At 42.6% G+C, this 25,772-nt stretch overlaps 1 long non-coding RNA gene across 2 annotated transcripts; it reads right to left on the bottom strand.

Annotated features, from left to right (window-relative positions):
• Positions 1-1,128: 1,128 nt before the first annotated feature.
• LOC123022280 lies at positions 1,129-25,569 on the bottom strand. 2 transcript variants are annotated; one of them, XR_006414505.1, is made up of 5 exons: positions 25,430-25,569; positions 24,103-24,298; positions 12,124-12,201; positions 2,268-2,383; positions 1,129-1,414 (listed from the first exon to the last, which is right to left on the bottom strand). It is a non-coding gene; the product is annotated as an uncharacterized LOC123022280 (long non-coding RNA). The 2 variants fall into 2 exon arrangements; XR_006414506.1 differs by lacking the exons at positions 1,129-1,414; positions 2,268-2,383 and adding an exon at positions 9,135-9,262.
• Between the last annotated feature and the right edge of the window lie 203 nt (positions 25,570-25,772).

The following is a 25,772-nucleotide window of genomic DNA, read 5'->3' as shown; positions in this document are numbered from 1 at the left end:
CCGAAAGACATTTTTTTCTTGCAATAAGCCTTCCCCAGTTGAACAACTACAGCTTTATGGGTACTCTGCTTTTAAAATAGCAGTGAATGCTGTGTTTACTCCTTTGATCTTTTATTTTGCACTTGCTCTGGAAATCTGTCTAGATGTGGATATGGTATAGCAATGTTATAAGTAACATAAATGCATATATCTTCACAGTGCTTTTATCTCAAGGGGCTTTTGACAGCCCAGACTGAGAAAAGAGGAAGGCTTAGGCTTAGGTGTCTGCAATGTTAAGTCCTAGAACCTCCGTGTCTGTTTCTTTCCCTTAAGGAAAGGGGCAGCATTGTTGGGCCACAACAACAACCTGTGAGGGAGGAAATGCTGAAGAAATGTGTGAGATCCACACTCGCTTCATAGCCAAACAGGAAGGTGGGTATGGCTTGCCATATCCAAAACCTAACAGTTGAACTACTAGAACATCTCAGTAACTGCACAGAACTCTGGAGAACGTGATGTAACAATAGACAAATGACAATGCGGAATTCTCATGGTATCTGAACAGAACGGATCTTATACAGTTCTGGACACAGGTGGCATGATGTGAGAAGCTCCATGACATGGGAGGCATCTTATATGTGGTGGCTGTCTCATAATGCAGGGTTTGAGAAGGAACCATGTCACAGGCCAGACCTCTCGTTTATTCTGGTGGCATGGGAAGGAAAAGTCCTTGTGTGGTTGCTAGTATAACATAAAAAAGGAAGGGGCCCAGGAGAAGGCTTGTGGATAACCACAACCAGTTCCCACAAGGGGCAGCCCCTGGTGTGGTAAGTAGAGGGCTAGACTGGGGACCTGGGCAATCTGGGTTCTAGTCCCCACTTAGCCATGAAGCTCCCTTCGTGACTTTGGGCCAGTCACAGGTTCCTGGCCTAAGCTACCTTGCAGGGTTGTGGTTGTTGTGAGGATAAAGGAAGAGGACTATGTAAGTTGCATTGGATTCCTTACAAGAGGAAAAAAGGTAGAATATAAATGCAATGTAATAATAAGAAGTTCACGACAGTGCAGTCTTGATAAGGATTTACTGAAATCCACAAACATCTTTCTATTAAGTGGGGGAGGAGCTTGGTATCATCATCATCATCATCATCATCATCATCATCATCATCATCATGCTGAATGTGGGAAAAACTGACAGATCCTGGTCCAGGCTTTTGTGTTTTGCTCTGAAAAGTCTGGATTTGAAGGCCTGTATATTCAGCCATGTCTATATGGCACACTCAATTCCTTCAGCAGTTGTATTGATAGCGTCCACATTATCAGAACCTCCATGGTTGGAAACAGTTGTACCTACTGAATTGTGTGATGCAGACAGAGATGGTTTTTTTCAGTCCTTTTTTCAATAAGATTTTATCAAAATTGCAAAGTTCTTCAAATTCTAGAGAGAAAGAAGTTGAGATCTTAAACCACCACCACCTAAATGTGGGAGAGAGTGACACTGGCAAATTTGTTCAAATCTAATTGCCCCATAACTGGAATAGACATACAAGGCTTCTAAGAAAAGGCATGATCTCCCAGAATGAATAGACTCCTGACATATCTCATGTTGCAACTTAAATCTTAGAGCTGGCCTTGAAGAAAAGCATTGCTCAAACTTCACAGGCCTCTAACAGACAAACCTTAATACACTTCAAGACCCACTGGCTTCAAAACCCCCTCACTCTCAATTACTGGTGCATAAAGAACATCTAGATCAAAATAGACTCTAACAAGGGGAGTACGTGAAAGGAAACAATCTGTTCTTCATGTGGACATTTTTCTGTCTAGGCTTACAATGATATAAGTGTTTCCTGACTGCTCTACAAAAATATAGTAACCCAGGTGGAAATAAAGAATATGTTTCTTGCTTGGAAACATCTATCTAATGCCTCTCCTGAAAGAATCATATGGTTTGCAACTCCACACTGGTGATAAAGCTTCACTTAACCCTAATCTAGTGACATGGGCTCAAGGCCCAAATCTCACTTTCTTGAGTTCCTTAAACAGCTACACATCCTTTCCCTGATTTCCCAGTTTTTGTGTGGTTTCTTTCTCATTCTAAGAGATTTAAATGGTGAGCTGGGGAGAGTGTTTTGGGGTCCCAGTGTATGTGCCCCAGTGTATGTGACCCTCAAGCCCTTGGGAGAAACATTTAAATCTCTTAGAATGAGAATGAGAAAGAAACCGCACAAAAACTGGGAAATCACTAAGCAATACTTTGGCCACAAAAAAATGAGTTTGGTCCCACTCACCTCTGGAATGTAGTCCTCAAGATCTTCTCTATACTGGAATTTGGCCCTCAGGCAGAAAATGGCACATCTTTGTTCTAAGCAAAGAAAGTGCACTTCAGGAAGTTCATAGGGGCAAACTGTGAGGGAGTAAATGGTTAATCCCAGTGTAAACTTTTCCACCAACAGCCAAATCTCATTCCGTCAGCTGCTCCCTCTTTCCAAACAGATTGTCAATGTTTTCAGCAAAGTGATGGCTTATGGTTCCTCTTCCACACATTTGTCAGTGGCAGAGGTTTAAAAGAGTTGATGGGCATCATTGCGTCTTGGTTGACAAAACACATATTTTACAACCTACACAGTTTTCTAGTTCCACACCGAGAGGCGGGGGGAATTAGCTTTGCCAGTTAGACGCGGTGCTATGTCAGCAACTTAAGTATAACAGGACAGAAGACATCCCAAACAGGCCTCGGCGTTTCTGGAACAAGGACAAAAGGCTGGGCTTTCTGTTGTGTTAAATAAGCCTTCGTGTCACAAAACATTTTTATTTAAACAATGCGAATTTATTTCTCCTTTAAACAGTACAACCACTAAATAAAGGATGCCTGGGCAACTATTACCAATTGCATGTCTTGAGAGTCTTTCCCTTAAAATGAATGACTGAGGAAATAGTTTAACACCCAGAGAACTGCTTACCCCTGAAGCCCTCAGAAGGCATTCACATGGTATGGCAAATAACTCTGCACTGTTTCCATGGCACATGGATTTTTGCCCAAACCGGATGATCTTGTGCTTACCTGGGCAGCTGAGTTTCCACATTCCCAACTCCATCTCCCAGCCTTGTCATGCATTCTAGAAGCCCGCACAAGCAAATCCCTATCCATTCCCTATTCTTGCCTCTAGACCACGGCAATGCCCAACCCCGACTGATTCACTCCACTCCTGAGGCGCCGTCCCCCATTTCCCTTCCAAGTGTACCTGCATATGTCTGTGGCACTTCCCAGCCACTCCAACCCACACAGAATTTTTTAATGCAAATATTCAGTTTCACTGTGATTTTCCCCATTTGTGTATTTTCAGGTATCTCACTATTTCCAAAAATAAACAGGGAGACAGACACATTACTCAGCCAATAGGAATAAAGCAAGAGACAAAACATCTGCCACTGGGGTGTTCAGGACAGTAGAGATTGGAGACTCAAAGTGGCCACTCCCATTGCCACTCTTGCAAGGGGATTCTATGGTGTTTCCATAGTGACATGGTAAAATGGCAGTCCTAGGTCCAGTTGACTGGACAAGCCACAGTGAAGCATGGAAATCTTAGTACAGATGGTTAATTCTCTCTGGGGTTCAGAAAACTAATCCTCCCATGCAGGAACTCTGGAACTGAATTGAGATGTCTCAAGAAAGCCACGAGGGTGAGATTTAGCCATAGCTTCTTGTGTCATGAGAACTTGTCCCTTGTCTCTGTGCCTACCAGAGAACAGACTTCTATTGGTTTGATACAGCTGGCTTCAAAAACTAGTACCTTATTGAAACTCATAGGTGCTAGCATGGATCACTTGGAAGCCTTGGCCTAAATCTTACATACAGAACCTTAGGCCTGTGGGCCAAATATGGCCAACTTGGGTCCCAGTCTCACAATCTTGGATCCCGCAGAGGTTCATGCTCTTACCATGGTCCTTCCCCTTCCCCAGCTGCTAAGCAGTTTCTGGGATTTCCTCCATCTTTATGCACTTGTAAAAGGCTGAAATGGCTCTCCTGCAGCTTAATCTTAAGCTAAAATATTCTGGCATTTTGGTCCACCCACTTTTTTTGCCTTTGACCCCACTCACTAGTGGCATGAGGCCCCAATATTTTCTTGGTAATTGAAATCCCTTGTTTGGTTCAATGAGGTTTTCCAGCTGTGGTCTAGATATTGGAGCATCATCACAAAGTTTCTGGGAAGGAAGGACAGAAGGAAGGACGGAAGGAAGGACAGAACCCAAGACTTCAGGAGTTAAACAGAAAAGGGACTATCAAGAGAAAGGCCAAGAAAGAGCTATTTATTAACTTTGTGCGCTTTAAGCTAACTTGTACTGCACTGGATGCACATCTTCTATGGACCACTGACAAGAGAAAAATATTCTAAAATTCTTCCATTTTGAACATGCATTTAAACAAGAGAGATCAAGAAAGGCTTTTTAAAGCACACAGACACCTGACAGCTTCCTAGTGAAGACACTGTAACAGAGCTTTACTTTTTCAATAATTTGGGCTCTTCTGCCACACAGGGGGAAATAATCATATTCTCAGTTTGTGCAGTCGATCCCTTTCCTATATACACAAAAATGAACAGAATCTGCAATTTCTTTTTGCCAACCAAAATATAGTTATGCTGCTGCCTTTTTCTTGACAGAATGATCTGTGCAAAATTACATTCTGTTGACAAAAATATAATGAAATGTATTTGGTCAACAAAATAAAATGAAAGGTTTGACAAAATGCATCTTGTTCACTCAAAGAGCTCTATGGAGCCCTTAATTCTATGTTTCTGCCTATAATCTCCAGAAATTGGAACCAGAGCACTTAAATTTAAGTGGAATCACATTATACTTTCAAAACCTAGCTCTTGCTTGGAGTGTTTCCACAATGGTCTTCACCCACCTTACGCCTGAGTAGTTCCATCAGTACCAATGGCAGCCAATATGTTTTTCTCACTAAAAAGTGACAATTTGCAAAGTTTGGTTCGTTAGGGTATTGTTCAGTCTCTCCATCTTAGGATCTCTTGGCAGCTTTCAGCTCCTGAGCAGCCAGCCAATGGGGATGAGAGTAAGCAGGTATTTTCACAAGTGCTGCATTCACATATAACATTAAACAAAGACGTGGGGTAACCATGTGGCATGGTATCTCACCTTCTGCCCTAGGTTCACACATTTGAATGGTCTCCATGCTTCACCTTCCCTCCAAATGTCAGCTGGTATCCCATCGATCCCTGTGGCTAAAAATCAATCCCAGGATGCACCAGCCTTGCCTGGTCATGTGCCTCTCCCTCACTGGACAGAGGGAGTATGGAAAGACTTGTGGGCATCTTTCCGGAAAGTCTTCTGCTTGTCTGCAAGGATTATGTTTGTCACACAGTTGTAGCAAGGATGGGACTAGAGGGCAGTGGCGCTCTCAGGAATGCCAGGGACAAGAGACAATACGCTGATGACATCCAACTCTATTTCTCTTTGTTACTTAGCACCAAAGAAGCAGTTGACACTGTTGAATGTTGTCCAAGTTTGATCATGGGTTGGATGAAGATGAATAAGCTGAGGTTAAGCCCAAACAGAAGGAAGACCTTGTTGGATAACAGATAGCCTGACTGAGGAATTGGGATTCAACATGTTCTAGGAGGGGTTGTGCTCTACTTGAAGGATCAGGTTCACAGCTTGGGGATAATTCTTGATCCCACACTTGCCTTGGACCTTCAGCTGTTCGCGGTGGCAGGAAATGCCTTTGCACTTATTTATTTATTACCTTTATATACCTGCAGGCTCTCGGGGTGATTATTCTTGGTGAGCCAGCTGTGAAGTAAGTTCGTACAGCTAACTATCTATTGGACTCACATTAAGTCATTTGAGAGCAAAACAGAGAATGAAATGAAAGCCAGTGAAACACTTGAAAGTACTTAAGTCTAGTTGTCTCGTACCTTTAGTTTTGGAAACAAAGGACCACTTACGCTTGAACTAAATGACAGTTAAGAATTGGTTACCTTAAGTATGAGGCTGTCTCTGTATGTGTAGCAAGGTGGGGGGTTATGCCTGTGTGTGTGTGCTTTACAGATTGGGTTAGGGTGGTCTGTATGTGTGTGTGTTTTGCAGGTGAAGGGAATTCTGCCTTTGCATGTGTGTTTGTGTGTGTGCTTGTGGGGAAGCAGATTGTCTTGCTGTTGCAATTGCTTTTGAGGGTGGGTTACCTTTGACTCTCTGTGTGTATGTTTTGAAGATGGAGGCTACTTTTGCCTATGTGTATTTGTATGTGGTATAGGATTCGTTTATGCTGCGTGTAGGATTTTTGAAGGAGGTCTCTTAGCATCGCTGGTCTGTCTTCTGTGAAATGTTAATTACGTTAAGCTCTATCTGGCTTCAGGAGTCTCAGACTCTGTCTTTGCCTTTGACTCCAGTTTTGGATAACCTTCTTCTGTCTGTGCTTCATCAGTTAGCTTACTCATGTTTCGTTCCGTGAAATTGGGACTTGTGTGTGTGCGTGTTTTGTCAGATCAAGTAGGTAGTTTAGTATTTCGGGCTTAAAAAGAGGCCCTTCCTTATACTGTTTTCTGAGGAAATCACTTGTCCGTTATGACTAGACAAGCCCTGGCCCCATGACAGCCCTTGGATTTCCAAATGTGTTCACAAGACACAAAAGATTCCTGGCTCAAACTTTTCTTAGTGAGAGCAAGCCAGGGTCAGGTCATTCCTTCAGATCCTGGCCTGTTTTCAAGACAAACTATGATTCCCTACATTGGCCATCCCAGGAAACTGAGATTGGCTTGAAACTGAGAACAGAAGCTTCCATTCTTCTCCCTATGGGCCTAACAAAGGACAAGAAGGGAAGTTGACTATGTGGCCTCAAGGGTTGCCATGGTTTATTCTCACAACAGGAAGAAAAGAAAGTTTCCCATTAGTTCTGAATAGTGCAAGTCTGCGGTTTTAACATTTGCTTTCTTTTCCCTTAAGCGATAGATTGTTTGCAGAGTACTGAGACATTTTGTTACCATGTGGAAAGATATGCCCATTATTCACAGGGTTCAGGAAATGGGGAGTTAGAAGAAGCCTTTGTAATGGGCCCATTAGAGAATGCGACATGTTGTGCTAAGACTGACACGCTCCTATAGGGTCTGTCTCAGATAAGTAGGGGTGTTGTGAGACAAACTTCCTGTAATTAAGGTCTCAACGAACAGGAATGTTATTCCAACAAGACACATGTATTCATTTCAGGATGGTGCTACTGTATTGAGGATGTTTCAGTTTTAGTGAAGATTAGCTCTACCTTTCTATTTAAAAAAAAATCCAGGTGAACCTATTCATTATAATTATATTTAGACTTATCTGCGTCACTGTGAGTTCAGGTTTCACGGCTGGAGATACACCCCCCCACCACCACCACAAATCTGTTCTCAGTTAAGGGTTTCATCACAGCAATTGCAACAGCTTTCATATAGGTGCAAGAATAGGCAATCCTTACTGAACTCATCTGCACATTTCCTATGAAGTCCATTTGGCCTGATCCAGGTGAAGGTCATTGTGTTTTAGCCCTGCTGAAAGCAAAGGGGCTTAATTTCCCTGCGGCTTGCTTGTTCCATTCATTTCAATAGGGTCCAATCTTCTGAATGTTTACTCTCACTGTATTCAGTGGACCTTAATCACAAAAAAGTAGGCCTTTGGCTCAACAAATGTTCTCCGGATTAGAGTCATTGTGTCTTCTTTGGTGACCAAGCAGGAACAAGAATAATTTCCTGGATAATTTCAGTCCATGTGGTCTGGCACCACATTCGTCTTGATATTTACGTTGTGTACTAGAAGAGGCAAGGCCTCCTGGAAAGAAAGCGCTGCCTTCTTTTACCCTTTTCATAGCATGTATGGAACACACTCCGTTATCCATTAAGAGCCTTTAACTACCCCATTGTAATTCACTGACAGGGCCCTCTCAAGAGTTGTAAAAAGGTGGATTTTCCTCATGCTTCCAACAGTTTACATGAGGATTAAAAATCCCCGCAGTGACAATTATTGCAAAGTATGGCTCGTATCCATTGTTAATCTGACCTGAGTCCCATTCATTTCAGTGAGTTTACTCCAAGTAAGACACTGGTATGAACTTTTATAACAAGATACATGCTATGGGAATCACTGCCACAATCCAGGGGAACTTCATTGAAATCCGTAAGGTATGAGCCTGGGTATTGAACATCTTTCAGCCCAACAGCCAAATTCTGAAAGACAGAAGGGGCACAAGCCTGTTTTAACTTCAATTGCTTACTTCCTGAGGAGAGACATGCCTACAGTTTAGGATGGAGAGAGGGGACACTACATGAAAGCTGGAAAATCAACAAATAATTGGTCTTCAGCAGACAGGGTGAGCCAAGGGAAGGAAACATGGGCATCTGGGGACCAGGTGGCCAGACCAGGAACCCCATCAGGAGGGGTCTCACTCCAGTACTGGGTGGACTCTAGCCCCACTATAAGCAAATGGAACAGATTCCTTGAATACTGAACTTGGCATTGACCAGTTGCTATAGTATTGGATGGGTGGCCCCAATACTATGCATGCTTAACTGGAAATAGAATATCCATAGGTCTTCAGCGTATCTCCATAGGACCCTCAGTGTGTAAGTGCACTCTGGATTATTACAACCATTGGATTTCTGTGAGATTATTATTAATTTTTTTTAGGCAAGGCCCCAGCAATCATCTTATCAAGATGTCAGATGCATTTCTTTCAGCCTGCACCAGTTGGATGCCTGTCCCCAGAGGGCTTGCTGACGTCCTGTGGGAAGGAAGAAGGCTTGAGGGAGACAGGAGCAGGCCAAGAGAACATCAAGGTCTGCTCCACATGGACTATGCTGCCGCCCAGGGCTAACTGACATCAAATGCCCTGTGGGAAGAAGCACTGGATGGTGTCCCCTGCTTAAGGACAGCTGGTTCTTCTGTTCCTCTGTGTGTGTGTGCATGGGCATATGCACAGAAAGATCTTGTAATTGGTTTGTTTCTTTGTTTATTGGTAAATATTTGACACCACTGAGAGTACTCTAGTGGGAAAGTAGCACATAAACCTACCATATAATCGATAAATATTGGGTATATCTGATCACTGTGACAACTTGAGTTCTTTCACCCAGAGTCCATTGCTGATTTCTGTTTCCTTCTTACCACCACCAACAACTTTATCATTGCAAGGTAGATTGGGAATGTCTCCCCAGAGAAATTTATCAGATGACTGCTGGTGGCTGCGGCATGCCTTCACTGTCTATTCAGTCCTTCCGATGTGGCAGGAATTTGCCTATGAAAGATTATGATGCAGTAAATCTGTTAGTCCCTCACTGCCTCGAGACATGGATATGTTCTTGCTGCAATGGACTAAATGCGATATTCTCCATTCATGCACGCCACTCGTCTTTGCACAGATCCTTTGCACAGCTCTGGGGCAAGATGCTCTCCATGGAGACTCCCTTGTGTGATAAAGACTCCTCATCCACTTCCTTGCTGCCACCCATTTATTCACCCAGAAACGTGATGGACAGAAGGGCCCACAGTGTTAGCCAGGAGTAATGGCAGCAGCAGATCCCTTCCCTGGAGCAGAGGAAGGTTAGACGACTTGCATTGGTGGCGCCAGCTCCTCAGTGGTGAGTGGGCAAGTGCCAACCAGAACCAGGAAGAGCTACAGGGGATTCCAGGCAACTGTGAGGCACTCTGGGGCTCTGGAGAATCTCAGCATATGCCCCAGAAGTCTGATCAACTGTACATTTCTCTTTGAATGTGCATGCACTAAAGAAGTTTGGTTGCAACTGGGATTATTAATCCAGATGTGACTTTGACAGTAGAATGGCACCACTGTCCCCCTCCCTACTGAAAATGCTCCATCAGTGAACATTGAAGGATTGCCCTCTTCCGAGAACTGTATCCTATCAACTCACAGCACCTTATGATCAGCCACTATCTCAAGATGCCTTCCTTCCATTGATTCCCAAATGCATGACCTTATACACTTCTCTTCTTTATAAAGCAAGGAATCAATGCAAACTTATCTTCATGAAATATTAACAAACGTGCAGTCAAGTTTGGTCTATGATTTCATCCTCCTTTAGGATATATATGGAAGAATGCTTTGGAGATTTCACAAGTACAAAAAATATTCTAAAGAAAGTGGGAAGAAACTCAACAAACCACATCCACCGAGTCCTGATTTGGAACAAACCTGTGTGTAATCCTCTCTGGGCAGTAATTAGTTCATCATAGTTAACAGTCTACATCAGTGAAAGCTACTTTGAATGGTACTTGTTTTGTAGTGAAGAAAAGTGTGGGGTCAAGGTTATGCACTGCAGTTTGTGACTCTTTCTACTTTCAGCAAGGGGGGAAAATTGGCAGACAAAGGCATGTTATAGCAAAACCCTTGAAGAGATAGAATGCACATTAAGTTTTCATTATTTCCTCCTGCAGAGCCACAGATAAATGCTATAAATACAAAAAGGAAATAAAAGACAAGGTTCTGTTCAAGGAGCACTGCAGTAAAGGGAAGACTGTTTTTATTCTGAACATCCACAGGATTGACACTCGAGGGCAGAATTCAGCATCTGGAGCAGGCTCAGCACTCTAAACAGCCCAGCATTTTATTTTTAAACAAGCTTCTAGCACCCACGACTGTGCAGAAATGATAGAGAATGAACATAGGTGTAGTAGCTCGCAAAATCTAAGACACTAATTGTGGGGCTGAGTTGAACTCTCAGGGGAGACAAGAATTGTTTGAATGCAGACAATGGGAAAGACAGAGCTTCAAAGAGGATGAATGGTTAAGGGATATAAAAAAGTAGTAGAAACATAAAGAAAAAGATCCATATCTAAATATACAGTAACAAAGAATACATTTTCCATGCATCCTGCGTAAAAGCCGAACAATGGTTGGATCGTATATAGAATCCAGTTTTAAATAATCAGAGCTCTGTCTATTTTGTACTACAGTTTTTATAGTGTTCCAAGTTTCCTCCCAGCCTCATCTTGTCGCTTTCTGAAAATGCACTACAGATGTGTCATGGTCCACATCTTTCTCTCCACCTTTGTGATGTTGAGTTTGAAGGTGCTGTTGCCTAACTGAGTCTAACTAGAGAAAAAGTACTCTTAAATTTGACTCTTCCCAGTGTAGTGTAGTGAGTAAGAGTGTGGGGCTGAGACTCAGGAGATTGGGGTTCTCATCCCTCCCACTCCCCTCAGCCCCGAACCTCACTGGGTAACGTTGGGCAAGTCGGAGACTCTCAGCTCAACCTTCCTCACAGGATTGTCATGAGGACAAAATGCAAGGAGGACTAAATAGATTGCTTTGGGTTCTTTTCACAAGGGGAAAAGGTGAAATATAGATGTAACAGCAACACTGTGGAAGGACCCAACCACAGACAGAAGGAAGAAGCAGCCATATCTATAGCTGCTTTTACAATCAGTGTTGAGAAATTAGCAGAATTGCTGCCACCCCTAAGCTCTTTGTGGCTGGCAATGACTTGTGTAATTAATACTACACATCGTTAACAAGGGCCTGTGCTAGGCTTGGTGTAAGTTCATGAGCTGCTGTAGGGCAGAATGATGGGTCTATTTTCATTGCAGGGTCATGCATACCACTGCTGGGTGAACCTTGGTGAATGTTTGGGAAGGAAGCTCCAAAGAGGAGTTTATACAAACAAGCATTAAGCTGTAGGAATACTTTTGGTTTATCCTTAGAACACAGATACACCTCGTGTCTTTATTCATGACCAGATTCCATACTCTGCAACCTCATTTAAGTCTACTCCACGTGGCCACTTCTGCTACGCCATCATTTGCAGGTGAGGCCCAACAAGATGTACGTATGCAGAACTTGAATTTCTGCAGTGAATGAGCCCTCATTTGTTTTCAAACCCAGTTTTTGAGATATGATGATCCTTATCACAGAGGAAGCCAAGCCTCTTCACATGATTAGACTCAAAGAATATAAAACTGTTCCTGCTATCTTTTCAACAAATTAGCCCCTGCCTTTGAGTAGCTCACTCCTTTATTATACATTGCTGTTAACATTTTCCACTGTACTGTGTAATAAAGAAAGCAATTTGACGAGCTGATGGTTCTGGCCAGTAGCAAACTCTTCCCACAGGAAAACTTTGACAGTGCCGATTCACATACCTGTTTGTGAAGAGCAGCCGCTGCATGTGACATCTCCCAGCTGCCAGTTTTATACATGTGAATATGGGGTGCAGGAGGCTGCAAAACAGGGGGGAACAATAATATTCCCAAGCTCCAAGAAAATGAGAAAAGGATTTCCCTGTGAATGTTGCATTATTTCAGCAGACTTGTTGCTTCAATAAATACTGAAATTAATACTGAAGAGTGCAGCCCTGTTGCCACTAGATGCTGTCTGGGCAGCCATAGGAAAGTCAGCTTTCCAACTCCGACCTTGAAAGTATATTCCAAGGTCACAGCTGGGAATCTGCCCTTGCAGTGCCCTCCATCCATCCTCGCAGTACTTTTTTCAACTGGATGTACTTTCAAGGACGGAACACCAACTTTAGATTTGGCACTGGAGAGGAGGACGAAGAAAGACTCCACTGGGATACTATATATCCCAACGGGGGCTCAGCCTCTCCTGGTGTGCACAGGCAAAACACTTAGATGGCGGCAAAATTGGTCTTCTAAGGGTCTGGTGTGGTGGGAGAAATGTGGGTGCAATCCCCCTCTCCCATCCTCCTGCCCTGGATAGGATGCCTGCAATCCTCTGTGTTCGGGGGGCAGGGAGGGTTACGGTAGTCAAGCTAGTCAAAGATCCATTGAGATTAACAGCTCCATCTTAAAACATAGAAGGACGCCTAGCATTGTCATCGCAAGGATCACGTTCTATGGTTTCCATTTTGACTCCATAGTTTGAGTGCATCTCAGTGTGCACTTGCATACGGATAAGGGCGTAACCCTATGGCTGGTAGACGCCACCTAGAGACCCAACTCTGACTTCTAAAATGCATTCCAAGGCCGACTTTGGAGCTGACATGGAGCGGGGCATTCCAGAGATCAGGGAGGGGAAAAATGAGTTTCTGTTGGGATCTGAGGAATCCCGGTGGGTGGTGACTTAGTGCTGCCTCCTCGTGAGCAGAAGCAAATGGCAGGAGATATGCAGAGAACCTCCTTGCCTCCAGTCTCCTCCCACCATTGATGGATGCCTGTAGAGCTCTGAGTTTGGAGGGTTATGTTGGAGGGGCAGCTAAATCCCTCTGAAATCTGCAGAACTGCGATGTGCAGTTAGGCCAGAATGTGCCAATTACTGCACATCCTGCTTTTGTTTTGCTTTATGAGCCCTGCATTTAGCAAAGCTGCTCTAAGGAGTATGGTACCTTACTGCAGCCAGAGACAATTACTAAAGACAATTTCATGCATGGGCGGCACTGATCTTACCCTCCCAGATTCTTCCATGCTATTTAAACCAGAACCAATGCTTTTCTGAGCGGCCCCTAACTGAGATTAATAAACAAAGCCAGAGGTTTAGCTTTACATTATAGGCGCTCCGGTTATTCTTATATCGTTTTTGTTTCAGCAAGGTCACAGAAATAGAAGGTTCTATGAAATATTATTGCTTGCCAAAGAAATTTAAAAATGCATTCCCTCAGAAATAAGGGGAGCAAGGGGTTGAACGAGGTGTGTTTGGGGAGAAACCAACATACTTTATTAATAAATATAAACAAAAGCTCACCTAAGAAATATAAAGGAAAAAATGTTGCACTGCCATGGAAGGGAATGGGCATTATTTTATATTCTTTTGGTTTATCCAGAAAACAATTTTCTGTGCACACACAACTGACTTGGATACAGATGCATGCTCACACCTCTGTATTTGTTATATCACTATGTTCATCTTGGACTGGATGAAATGATAGTCTGCCTTTTTATTTGAATGAAATTCTTCATTGCTATACAGAACCTCAAGTTTCCCGCCCTGTTCTTGGTCACCACGAGGGTCTGTGGGGATCTAGCCTTGTCATGGATATTGCTGTGTTCTTCCCTGCATTTCTAGGAAAGTGTGACACAGGCTGCACCAGTCTTAAACTGGCATCTTACATGTTAAAAAGTTAGTTTCTTGAGAAGGTAAATGAAAAAAAGCATGCAGGCAGCATTCTGTCCAATTGCTCAGTAGGTAGAAAACTTACTTCTGCCTTTCTCCTCACAAATGACTCATTGAGCTTACAGAAAACTGTGGTAGAACTTTTGAAAAAAAGCTACTTTACATTGCACATATATTTTATATTAAACACAATTGAAGGTGCAATCTTGTGCAAGCTTTGAGAGAAAGAGGCCTAGAACTCCCAACATGCCCCAGCCATCCTTCCCAGGCATGCAGGGAATTGTAGGCCTTTTTTCTATTATTGACACCAGAGTAGAGCCCCCCTCCCCGCAATTTGTGGAATTCCCTCCCATGAGAACTCTGCCTGGTTCCAACCTCCCATGGCTTTTAGTAGTCCCTAAAGAAAATGTGGAAGTGCATTACCTTTACTGGAGGAAGCCTCCCCTGAAGAAGAGCTTGGCTCACCGAGCTGCAGGGATGGCCTGGCTCTTGAGGGTGAGGCCAAAAGAGGAACATGGGAGGGAGACATCCTGGCAGGGCATGAAGATACAAGCCCCGCATGGAGACCTGGAATCTAAGTCAGTGATGGGAAGACCTTCCAGCCCCCTGGAATGCTGCTGCTTAGAAAGAACGTGGGCCTTCCCCTTCCGGTGGAGAACAAGATTACATTCCTGGCCTGAGCAATTCTCCACAGCTTGGAGTGTGGCTGTCTCCATCCTAAAACAGTTACTAGCATGCTAACAAAATGCTGAAGACAAAGTCTGACTAGGTCTTTGCCTCTCAGACTTTGCTCACGGATGCTTCCCTTCTTTCCTTGACGGAACTTCTGTGTGTGACTCTGGGCCAAAACCGAGTGGCAAACCTCTGCTGATGAATGGACTGTCTTACTGGTTTAGCTCAAACCTTAGACAGGGCTCTGATTCTCTCTTTCTGCTTGCTCCTCGGAAAAGTCACCCTGGTGACTGCACATGGACTTGGTGGACTGTTTTATCCCCAAGCTTATCGATGCTGTGAACTTAGTTGGCAGGGTTCCCAGCTTTATTGCTTTGGAGTTAGCCTTAAAACAGAACAATAAGATTCTGCCCTAAATGACTTAAGTGGCATTAATCATCGAAGTCTGATTCACTCACTGTGGGCCTAGTCCTGTCATGCATGGATTGGTTATGTCCTGACTAGACTACTGCAATGCTTTCTGTGTAGGGCTCCCTTTAAAGGCCACCTAGATACAGTATATATAAAATCTGGGTGATAAAAGGCTTATGGGGACCAAGCAGATTGACCATATCACACTGGTCTGATGTCAGCTGCAATGGACAGAAGAGGATCTACTGATTTGCTTCATTTGTGCATACGCTAATGTATATATTTAGCATCAAGCTAGAGATTATTCTTGTATGTTAAACAGAAATACAGTTCATCTTGGCATAATATGTAAGACTGCCCAGGTGACGTGCATTTTGCTCAGTCTGCAGTCGAGGTGCTGTTTGGTTGAGCAGCTTCCAAACCCAGCTCTACCTTCTGAAGATTTTTAAAATTGGATTTGGACCAAACATCTCCTAAAGTTAGAGGACAGTCCTCCAGCATCCCTTCAATTAAAGGATGGTCTTCTGTAACAGGGTACTTATCACTCTACCTGTTGCTAAGGTCGACCTTGTTGGCAAGTCTGAGGCTTTCAGTGGTAGAATTAAAATATTTTGGGTTGAAGGCAGTGTTTAAGCCCTACCAGATTCTACCTTCCCCCCCCGCCCCCAAAAAACCCATCCCTGTATAATCCACAGTTTTTGTCAAAAACATAGAGTTTATTTTACAGTCAACAGGATCAGAATATCTTAGGTGAAAACCGAGTATGAAGACAACTGAGTGGAAGAGCAGTGGCATAAATTAATCATAGGCTAAAAGAAAAATCAATTCTGTTGCTCCCGATTTACCAGAACCTCTCATCAATTTCCTCCCCTTCCCTCAAATGGCCAGCTTAAGAGACAGAACTCCACATCTGCCCTGCATTGCCTGCCAACTTTGGTCCCATTCCCTTTCTAAGTGGCCGTTCCCACATACAGGGAATGAGACCGGGATGGCCCCACACTTGTGGAATTCTTGCTCTTGTGAACTCTGCAGGATTCCACCCTCTTGTGGCATTTAACAGTCCCTAAAGACTGTCTCTGTTTTGGGTTTTATTAATTCTGCCAAGCATTTCCTCAATTGCACTGCTGGCTCCCTAAATATTGATATTTTTACAAAGTTAATGCCAAAGTAGAGTACAAAAACTGTAAAACACAGTAAAGTCATTCCAATTCACAGGGAGAAAACTGAACAAGGGAGAACTGGAACACAGATGAGTAGCTGGAACAAACACAGATTAAATCAAAGTCTGGGAGAATGAATAGAGTAAGTTTAGTACACTATTTTGTCTTGTAAGCCTTCTTGAGAGGGTTTGCCCTGAAAGTTTGGGTAGGTAGAGAGGAAATAAAATAAAATAAAAATACATATACTTAGGCTATCTATATTTATTCAATGTTTCCCTGTCTACAACTGTTGTACCGGCACAGAGGAATGTAAATTAGTTCTTACATTCAAACAAATGTTTGGTTGACCAGAGTCAAACTGGAAGTGGACTCAGTCTGTGGCATTCAGCTATGTACTCTGCTTTCCCTTGATTAATTATAGGCAACAAAATAAATGTTACTTGAAAGGTTGCACTTGGGAATCTCTTCCCCTTCTAGTGCAAGTAGGACCCTTATGCACAAGGCCTTCAACAGGAAATTTCAGGTTTGGTGCTCACTGCATTCCATAACAGGGGTGTCCAATTAGTTTGATAGCATTTTATTTTATGGTTTATTTTAAAACACTGGCAGTTATCAGGACTGTTATAACAAGAGGAACTCTTACTCAAACTCTGAAGCCCCATTTGTTTTTGTGGGCTTTCATAATCTATGAGCTGCAGGTTTTATTGATGCAATTTATTTTTATAGTTTTGTAGTAATTTATTGTATATTAATTGCCTAATTGTATATTTTGTCTGCTTTTTTAATCCTGTGTTTCCCCTTGAGAGGATGTTTCTCTTAAAGGTGGGCTATAATTTTAAATAAATGCACTTTAACCTATCTCAATCTCAATACTTTGTAGGAAGTGCTGTATTATTTGAATGTAAAACCAAATTTTATCTGACTTAAGTAAAAAAAAAAAAAGAAATAGGATGGGTGGTTAACCTGCAAGGTGCGAACATATAATTTAATTAGAACAATAATATTTATATACAACTTTAGCAGTCTAGAACTATTTAGAACAAATAGTTCTAAAGTCTGTCTAAAGCTATTTAGAACAAATTGCATGCTGATGTGTAGAGCATAAATACATAGCACATTATGATGATTAATATATTGTTAACGATTAGCATATTATTACACTGCCTTATTAGTTAAAATGCCATTAAGGTGGCTTCCAATAATTTAAAACAAATAACATGCAAAGCTGCCCCACAAAGTCAGTAGAAACTCTCCTTGACCCTCTGTGGGTGGTTACTGCCATCTGCCAGGCATGCCATGTTCAGCTGTGGTCAGTCTATTCTGTTAGTCCTGTACAAGCATTTGCAAGATCATTCTTCTCTGGCTTCTATTTTCTGGGGGTTTACGGAAGGACACACTCAAGGATGCTTACAAGGAGAGTGTGGGAAGACTTGTCTTGGAGTAGATTGCCTGAATGCAACACTGTAGACTCAGGAAGTTGGAACTGGCTCTGAAGGGAGGGAAAGTACTGCTGATTTCTCAATGGGGCTGGCACTGTGCATATGACTCAGTATGTGCAGGCCATGCTCAATTGCACCCAAAGATAGCATGTAAATGTTCCACAAATATTTAAAAATTTTACTCATTTGCTACAAGGTTTGATTTGCCTGAATATGCAAAGTTGTGATAGCCTCTTAATTCAATGTTGGACTGATGTGCTACTTTTTCCTTGATATTAGAAAGGAAGCCAAGTATAGCATCTGACTGGACGTATGACTTTGTTCAGTGAAGTCAAACTTCTCATTCATTTAGTTGATTGAACTGCATAATCGACTAAGGAAACATGAACTAGAAGTAATCAAACTAATGAAGTTAGAGTCCATCCAGATATTCTGTAGCTGTCCATTCCATTTGAAGACTTGCTGATGTGAATACATCTTAGAATTTGATGGATAAATTAGATCAGCCTATCATATGCAGCATCAGAAGTTGTGTCATTGATGTCCAAACTAAGAAGTGTTGTCTGAGAATTGTTCATCTTTTCCTCCAGAATGAATAGAAACAAGACCAAACTTAAACACTGGAGCTGACAGAATTAAGCTGGGATGTGAGAGGTTCATGATCAAAAAACAGATCTCCCATGGATTCCTCTGGATCCTTTCACACATTACCCTGGGCAAAGTGGTCTCACCACCAGTTACGCACTCAGTTGGAAAATATAGCTAGTTACAGGTCCCTAACAAAATTGGGGCTCATGTGTTGAAGAAATGAGTTTGTGTTTTTATTTTCAAACATACACTTAAATATCTTAAAAATTATTTATTTGTTTATTTACGGTGTTTGCATAGCACTCCACATCTAGACAGATTTCACAGCAGTGAACAGTACAAAGCTAAAACAAATAATAGAAGCAAGACATTAAAAGCAAGGGAACATTAAAACCGTGGTCGGTCATTTAAAGTGTATGTATAAGAACATAATGTATAAATCAACCGTGGGGCACTCAGCACTTCCTCTCAACTAAATATAGTTTATAGTATCATCATGAGGATAAATGGAGTAAGAATTGTGCAGCAAGGCACTACTGGAATTATTTGCAGAAGTACAGCAGAACCAGTGCAAACCTTGGCATGCAGGTTTAAATCTCTACTCATCTGGCAAGTGTGTTGACTCTTGAGTAAGTTACTATAATGGTATGGGTCACAGATCAACGGTAGAATACATGGTTTGCATGCAAAAAATCCTAGGTACCCATTCCTGGTAACTCCAGTTACGAGGCTCTTGGGCAGCAATGCTGGGAAAGATTACAGCCTGTGAGTGAAGGATTATTCAGACATTAGCTCTCCATGCAAACCCTGTACATGTGGAAGGAAGACAGACTGTGTTGCTGATCTCACCCCACGACTATATAGGCTCTGCCTTCACCAACATTCAATGCAACCTTCAACATTAGAGCATGTACAATTGGTGAGCCAGCGTGATCCGAGTTCCTTAAGGGGTGGAAAGTTGGCAGGCGTATAGGTGTACATGAGTAGGCTGTTTTCCAGCACACCACAAAATGCACAGGTGTCCGAAGCAAAATCAGAGTGCATTTGCATGTTCATGTGCAGATGCTGGTCCAGCCCTACTCCATGCATAAAGAACATGTTGTTGGAATTAAGTAGTTTCTTTTTTCTTCTGCTATATGAAGTCCCAAGCTTGAGAAAAAAAACAATGACAATATTAGCAAATTGCCAAATGTAGGTTTGTTTTTGTTTTGTTTCCAATTTCCAATTGAATTTGCACAAATGTCTTAATCAGAATAAATTTCCTCAGTAGATTCCATTGGCCCTGCTTCAGTCTACATAGATTCTTGTCTCCCAAATTTATTTTTGGAGATTTGTGCACATCTCCCCTTCACTGCTGGATTTGCACAAGTTTCCTGTTCACAGAAAGCAAGCAGTGATCATGAATTGGGCCTAGATAAGTGATGAGACAATGCTTGGAAAATCTTAATGATCTTGACTATTACTAGTTTGCCCATCCCTAGATTGAGTAATTCAACAATACTTGTGTTAAGTCACCTGAACCAGTGGGAGGCAACAGACAAAGGAGAGCTGTTTTCCTTCTCCGCTAGTTTCTTCTTATATTTACTATTTTATGTAGATTTCAAATTTCTAGCATTACGCCTTCTTTTTTCTCCTTTAGTAGCAAGTGTTCCTTTGTCTGAAAAGTAAACACATCGTGTCTCTACTCAACCTTTATTTGAAGAACTATTTGTTTTCCTGGGACTTCTGGTAAAATGTTGTTTGTAGGGATGTGCTTAGATTCAAACAATGGAGTGACAATCCAATGGATTTTCTCAGCTCAGAATCCCAGATTCCATTCTGTCATACCTGCGCTGGTACCAAGTCGATCTGATGTGATTCAAACCAGCATGGAGACTTCTGTTTTCAAAATATACTGCATTTTGTGCATTTCTTTAAAAAAGATAGAGAAATTTGTACAAATTCTGGAATGGAGTTGAAATTTGTTCAAATCTGAAATTAACAATGTGAAAACATTCTAAGTGGTCATGTATTTCTGGGAGTACTTTATATATATCTGGGAGTACTGGAATGCACTCCCCGGGGAGGTTCACCTGGCACCGAGCGTATATTCTTTTTGGCGCCAGGTCAAAAACTTTTTATTTAAGGGTTATTTTAAACATTAGTATTTTTAATAGTTTTAATCAGTCGCTTTTGAATTAATTTATTTTTTGGCAGTATATTGCTTTATATTTGTATTAATTATTTATTCATTGTTTATTTTAATGTTTGTAAGCCATCCTGAGATGGGATAGAGCATGGGATATAAAAAAATTAAATAAATAGATAATATCTTGCAATCATGTTGTAATGGACTCTGATATTAGCGCATATCTTAAATTAGAAATATTGAGTGTAAACAAATTTGTTTATGTAATATTAAATGCAGCTCAAACCCATTTGGCTCGGCCCTGATTTGCACAAATCACAATTTATGCAAATAGCTTTAGATATATGCAGTTCTTGGCATCCAGTTTGGCAAAATATTTTTAGTACTTTCACAGAAGCCAGGAAAAGAACCCCTGAATCAGCCTGCTTTTGCTTGTCAGGTCAGAAAGGTATTGGAAAACTGTCTTGCTGAGATGGAACACATTTTCCAGCATCGTACATCCCTAGCTGCTTGCTTTTGAAGGAAGCAGTATGTGAATATTTCTTTCTTAGCAGTTGCCATGGACATTTTGCATGCAAAAAGTATGCATCTATAAAGTACTAAACAAATTGCATGTGTGATGAGGGCTAATGAGTGAACATCTCATCTGAAGAGCTTCCTGACACTCAGAGTACATAGCAGTGGATTGGATGGACCAAGGCTTTGACATAATAGATTTGTTTATTTGCTTGCCTAATTCACTTCATAGGACTTTATGAGGCTTGTTCTGTCCATTGGGCATGGCTAACATGGGGAGTGAACTTAACCCTCTCAACTTGCATTTTTCCCGTTGGTCCTGCTTCCCAGGGGCTACACAGCAGACCCAAAAACCTCCTCACAGCCACCTTCCTTGTTATGCACATGAAAGAAACCTAGCTCCTGAAGTGCCATACAGCAAACTACCTTCCCTAAGCCCTATGTCAGGGGTGGGCAACAGGCAGCCTGTGCCTGCTATTCACCCTGCAGTCTTCCCTCCTGAAATTTGAGGAGGGAGATTTTTAGAACAAAAAAAATCCATAAAAGCTCCACATTACCAAAACCATCATATATAGTTTGTTTGCAAGCTACATTTGACCCTTTCAGCATTCTGTAGCCACTTCAGACCCAGTATGTATTTTTAAAAAAAACCCTTTTACCTCTTCTTCCTCTTCTTGTTTCGATGAGAAAAGTGAAGGGAATGAGAGGTAAAAATGGCCCCAGTCTTCCAGCAGTTGATCACCTCTGGCCTACCCTTATTGGGAAAATGGGAGACTACCCCCAGACCTCCAGAAAAAAAGAGAAATTAAAATGGGCAAACCTCCTAAACATATATACAGAATTGCAAATTGTACATTTTAATTAATATCATTTACTATATTCTTCTCCAGCTTTCTAGATTGTTCTTGTCTCCTGAACTGGCTCATATAAAACGAAAGAGCCCTGTCTTTGGCTTACAAAAACACAAGCCACACAAGGGGTGTTGGGGGAAAGGGCAGAGTGAGGGGATCGTTTTTGAGGCTGGAACAAGTTGGAGATCTATAAGCCTGCATTTAAGTGCATTTTGGGCCAGGTGGATCTTCTCGCGCTGGCCACAAGGACGGAGAGGGATAGAAAGTATACCAATCTAAGCCCCTTGAGAAAAGGGTGGAATAACAAGCTGGGAAATAAACCAAGGCAGAACTTCAGAGCAAAGACGGCTAGACACATTCGTGTTGGTATCCAAGTCACACACTGGAAGCTGGTGGGACCTCCTCCCCTTGCGATCCACCCCAAATGGTGATCTCAGAGGGGGAGAAATGAGGTAAGCCCAGTCTTCTGCTTCCTTCTCCTGAGGCTGAACTCTTGGTGCGACATAAAGAAGCGCTCTCAGCTCTACACAGAGTGAAGGTGATACGACGAAGCGAGCAGGAGCGGGTGGCAACAAACGGTGAGATCTTCCTCATCCCTCCCTCAGTGGGAGGGGAAGGTATGCGAGAAGCATCTTTAAGAGCTTCCCTCTGAAAAGGGCATGCTTGAAGTGATTGCTTCCATTTGAGATGAGGGCTAAACAACTTAATCGATAAAAGTGAAATGTGTTTGTTGCACTGCTGTTCATTTACTGTGTAAATCAGTGCACTTAGATATCTTAGACAGATCTTATTGTCACTGTGCTTCAAAAACAAAAAGACAGAAAGTCACCAAACAGTGAGGTTCGGCTTCTGTACCGTCTGGAAAATGCTCGCCAGCTACAGAAAGTAATTGTCCCAGTAAGGCTCTTACATTTTGACTTTGCTCCTCAAAAGCTGTGTGCTGGCACTCGGCCTGCACAGGGGAAGGCGAAAAGGGTACAGTGACGGAGGCTGAAAATGTCAGCTCAGTATGCCCAAGCAATGCAGACCTTTAACAGTCTTATCTTAAAGGGCTTCGTGCTAAGGACTACCAGGGTTCCTGCCTGGAAGGTTGCTTCTAGGCGCATCCATCCACCGAACATGCTAACCCCCTGCTGCTTCATGGATGGTGCATGACGATCAACAAAGGAGCAGAGTCAACCGGGGGGAGGTTTGTATGTGCCCCCTTGGCCCAGTTAGCCTTTGCCTGCGCAGGCTAAACCAGCAGCTACTATTTAGGACAGGGTGCAGCCCCTGAGGCCGGTGAGTCAAATCGGGGGGGGTTCTAAGCCAGTTTTCTGGGGTTCTGCAGATGGTCTCCCCTTTCCCCCCAACCTTCAATCCTATCCCTTCTGTGCAGCTTTTTTCTACTCTGAAAAGTTGAAAGCACTCTCTGAATGCTTAGTTTCTGGCAGGAAAAGGCTTAAGCCAAAAAACATTGGTATGTATTACCTTACCCCCCCATCCCTGCCCACACACAAACATACTTCTTTTGCCTCTAGTTGTACCCACTATGGGATAATGCTCGAAATGCTATCAATTTGGACCCTGCACAACCAGCCTCATAAGAGAAAATTCTGGAGGAAGGAAAGACGAAATGATGCAAGACCTCACAGTTTAAGAAGCAAAACTTTTTAGTGGCCTGAGACACAAGACCTAGGCCCCGTGAGTCATATCCACTTGTTTTACCTGGGTTCTGTGTTCCTTTATAAGCTGCAGCAGTTTTTGCCATTTTTGCCTCACCTACTGGGAGGAAAAATATGTTTTTCTTCATCTCTCTGTCAACGCAGGAAATGTAAAGCTCTGCACTCAGGTGACCACTTCATGCATTGATCAAAGCAGGCTTTGGCCTGCAAAAGGCTGTGGCACAATGAGTAAGTTTTTTTAAGAGGGCCCCAAATGCATCACTTTTCACATTCCTAGCACTGGGTTGCCTTGGAAAAAGGATCTGAGTCAACAATGAGCGCATTTCTGCTGTCAAGCACTTTGTTTCAAAGTCCTATGACTGGCAAACCAAACTATTGGTCTTCTGCTGGTCAAGCCTCAGTTGGCCCTCAGCCCTTTTACTTCTTGGGGGTGTAAAGTCTGGTGATGTGACTCAGGTGGTCCAGGTGAGTGGCAGAGAACTGTCCTTTGGGTTTGTCAGAAACTCACACCAAAACCTCAAATACAGATTGAAAGATAAGATGTGTCTGTTATGGAACATAATAATGGAACCAGAAAATGCAGGCAGGTACTTTCAAGTAAAATGAATTGTGCCAAATTCACTAACCTGTGCTAATCAGTTTGAGGAAGATACTTGACATGTAAAGTGCATAGCAAGCCTAAATGATGCAGGGCCAGGTCAGAGGATGAGTCATGAGAAGTGGGGCCAAGGGATCACAAGCAGTGGAAGCCGATAGCCAGTATGACCAATGATGCTGAGCTCAGTGCAGAGGAGGTAGAACAGTCCTTGAATTCCCAGCAAACTATACAAGAGAAAAAAAAAGGTGAGGTACAAGAACATGCAAAAAGGAAACAAGGAAATCAGTCATGGGATAGTTCTTATTTGGGAGCACATTTTCCTGGTCCAGAAACAACTCCTGTTCCACAGAGAATCAATACAGAAGCTCAAATCTGAATCAGGTTCCTCTTCTTTTCTGGCTGCATCATTTTATTATTTATTCAAAGTATTTATATACCATTCAAATTAGCATAGCGCTCTCAGAATGGTTTACAGCATGCCTGCAGTCTTTCACATCTGAAAGATCATGAGAAGTTGCCTGGGACTTCACAAGGCACAACTGCTATATCATAAGATTTCAGGGCAAGCTCTCACAATATCTCAGGCACTTTCTCATAGGAGTTTGGATGCATGGCTTGGCAAGATGCAGCCAGGCAGAGAAGAGAACATGGTGGATGACAGAGTGGTGGGGCAGACGGCCTCCCAGAAACCCAGGGCCCCAAAGCAAAGATCTGGGGCTCTAGAACTATCACCCACTAGCTCCAGAACTGGTGCACAGCACCCTTGGATGATCAGAAGAGGTAATGTAACAAAAGACTAAAAGGTGCCCAGTTATTTTGCCTAAGAGCTCAGAGATTGGACCTGGATGGCAACTTCTAGGTTTCTTGCTGAATACAATTGCAGCATTCCAGAAGGAAGGGGGGCTATGATGCTTCATACCAGAGATCCCCGACCTTTTTGAGTGGGTGGACACATTTGGATGTTTGAGAGAGACACAAGCATTCTCCTGAAATGGCTGGCTTGGGGCACCTTGCCTGTTAATAAAATGGCTGCCACTGCAGGCATGACCAGGCACAGAACACTTATTTCCCAAAAGCCAACTGCTAAAGGAAAAGAAATTTCAAAGCAGAGGTGGAGCCTAAGATCTGTAGATCTAAGATTTGTGTGCAAGATCAGTACAAAAATACTGTCTTGCACACAAGTAAAGAAGGTACTGGGAGGGCAGAAGGACAGCCTCCAGTTTAAAAAAATGGAAGGAAAATTATAAAAACAAAACCAAAACCTAGAAACAAACAGTTAAGGAAGGGATCAAAAAGCAAGGAGCCAAAAGAGGTGGCTGTGGACAGATTGGCACCCACAGCTCCCCAATTCTTACTGTCGATGAGTCCAAGCTGCAGAGCATGCGATATAAATGATGTGGTAGAGATAAGCAGGGTGGCAAAAAGCATGAAGTGCTATTTGTGAAGCTAGACAAGCAAGCAAGCATGCGTTGTTTCTCACATGACCGCTGGATAGAACAGGATTGAGCGGTGGATCGAGCAAGCAGGGCAAGTGTTATAATGGCAGATCCAGCCTCTGGGATCAGCTAAGTCTCCCTAGTCTAAAGCCAAGCCTGGGAAGTATCTGACTCTCTCCAAGAATGCAGAGAAGCTAAATTAGCTCCTAGAGGTATTATTGGCAGGGGAGTTTATCACATGATGATTTGTCCGGGGTGATTG

Source organism: Varanus komodoensis, unplaced genomic scaffold (assembly GCF_004798865.1).
Source record: "Varanus komodoensis strain SLA01 unplaced genomic scaffold, ASM479886v1 scaffold19, whole genome shotgun sequence".
In the NCBI taxonomy this organism is placed as follows: domain Eukaryota; kingdom Metazoa; phylum Chordata; class Lepidosauria; order Squamata; family Varanidae; genus Varanus; species Varanus komodoensis.
The sequence above is the reverse complement of the archived record's forward strand: the minus strand, read 5'-3'. Positions and strand labels throughout refer to the sequence as shown.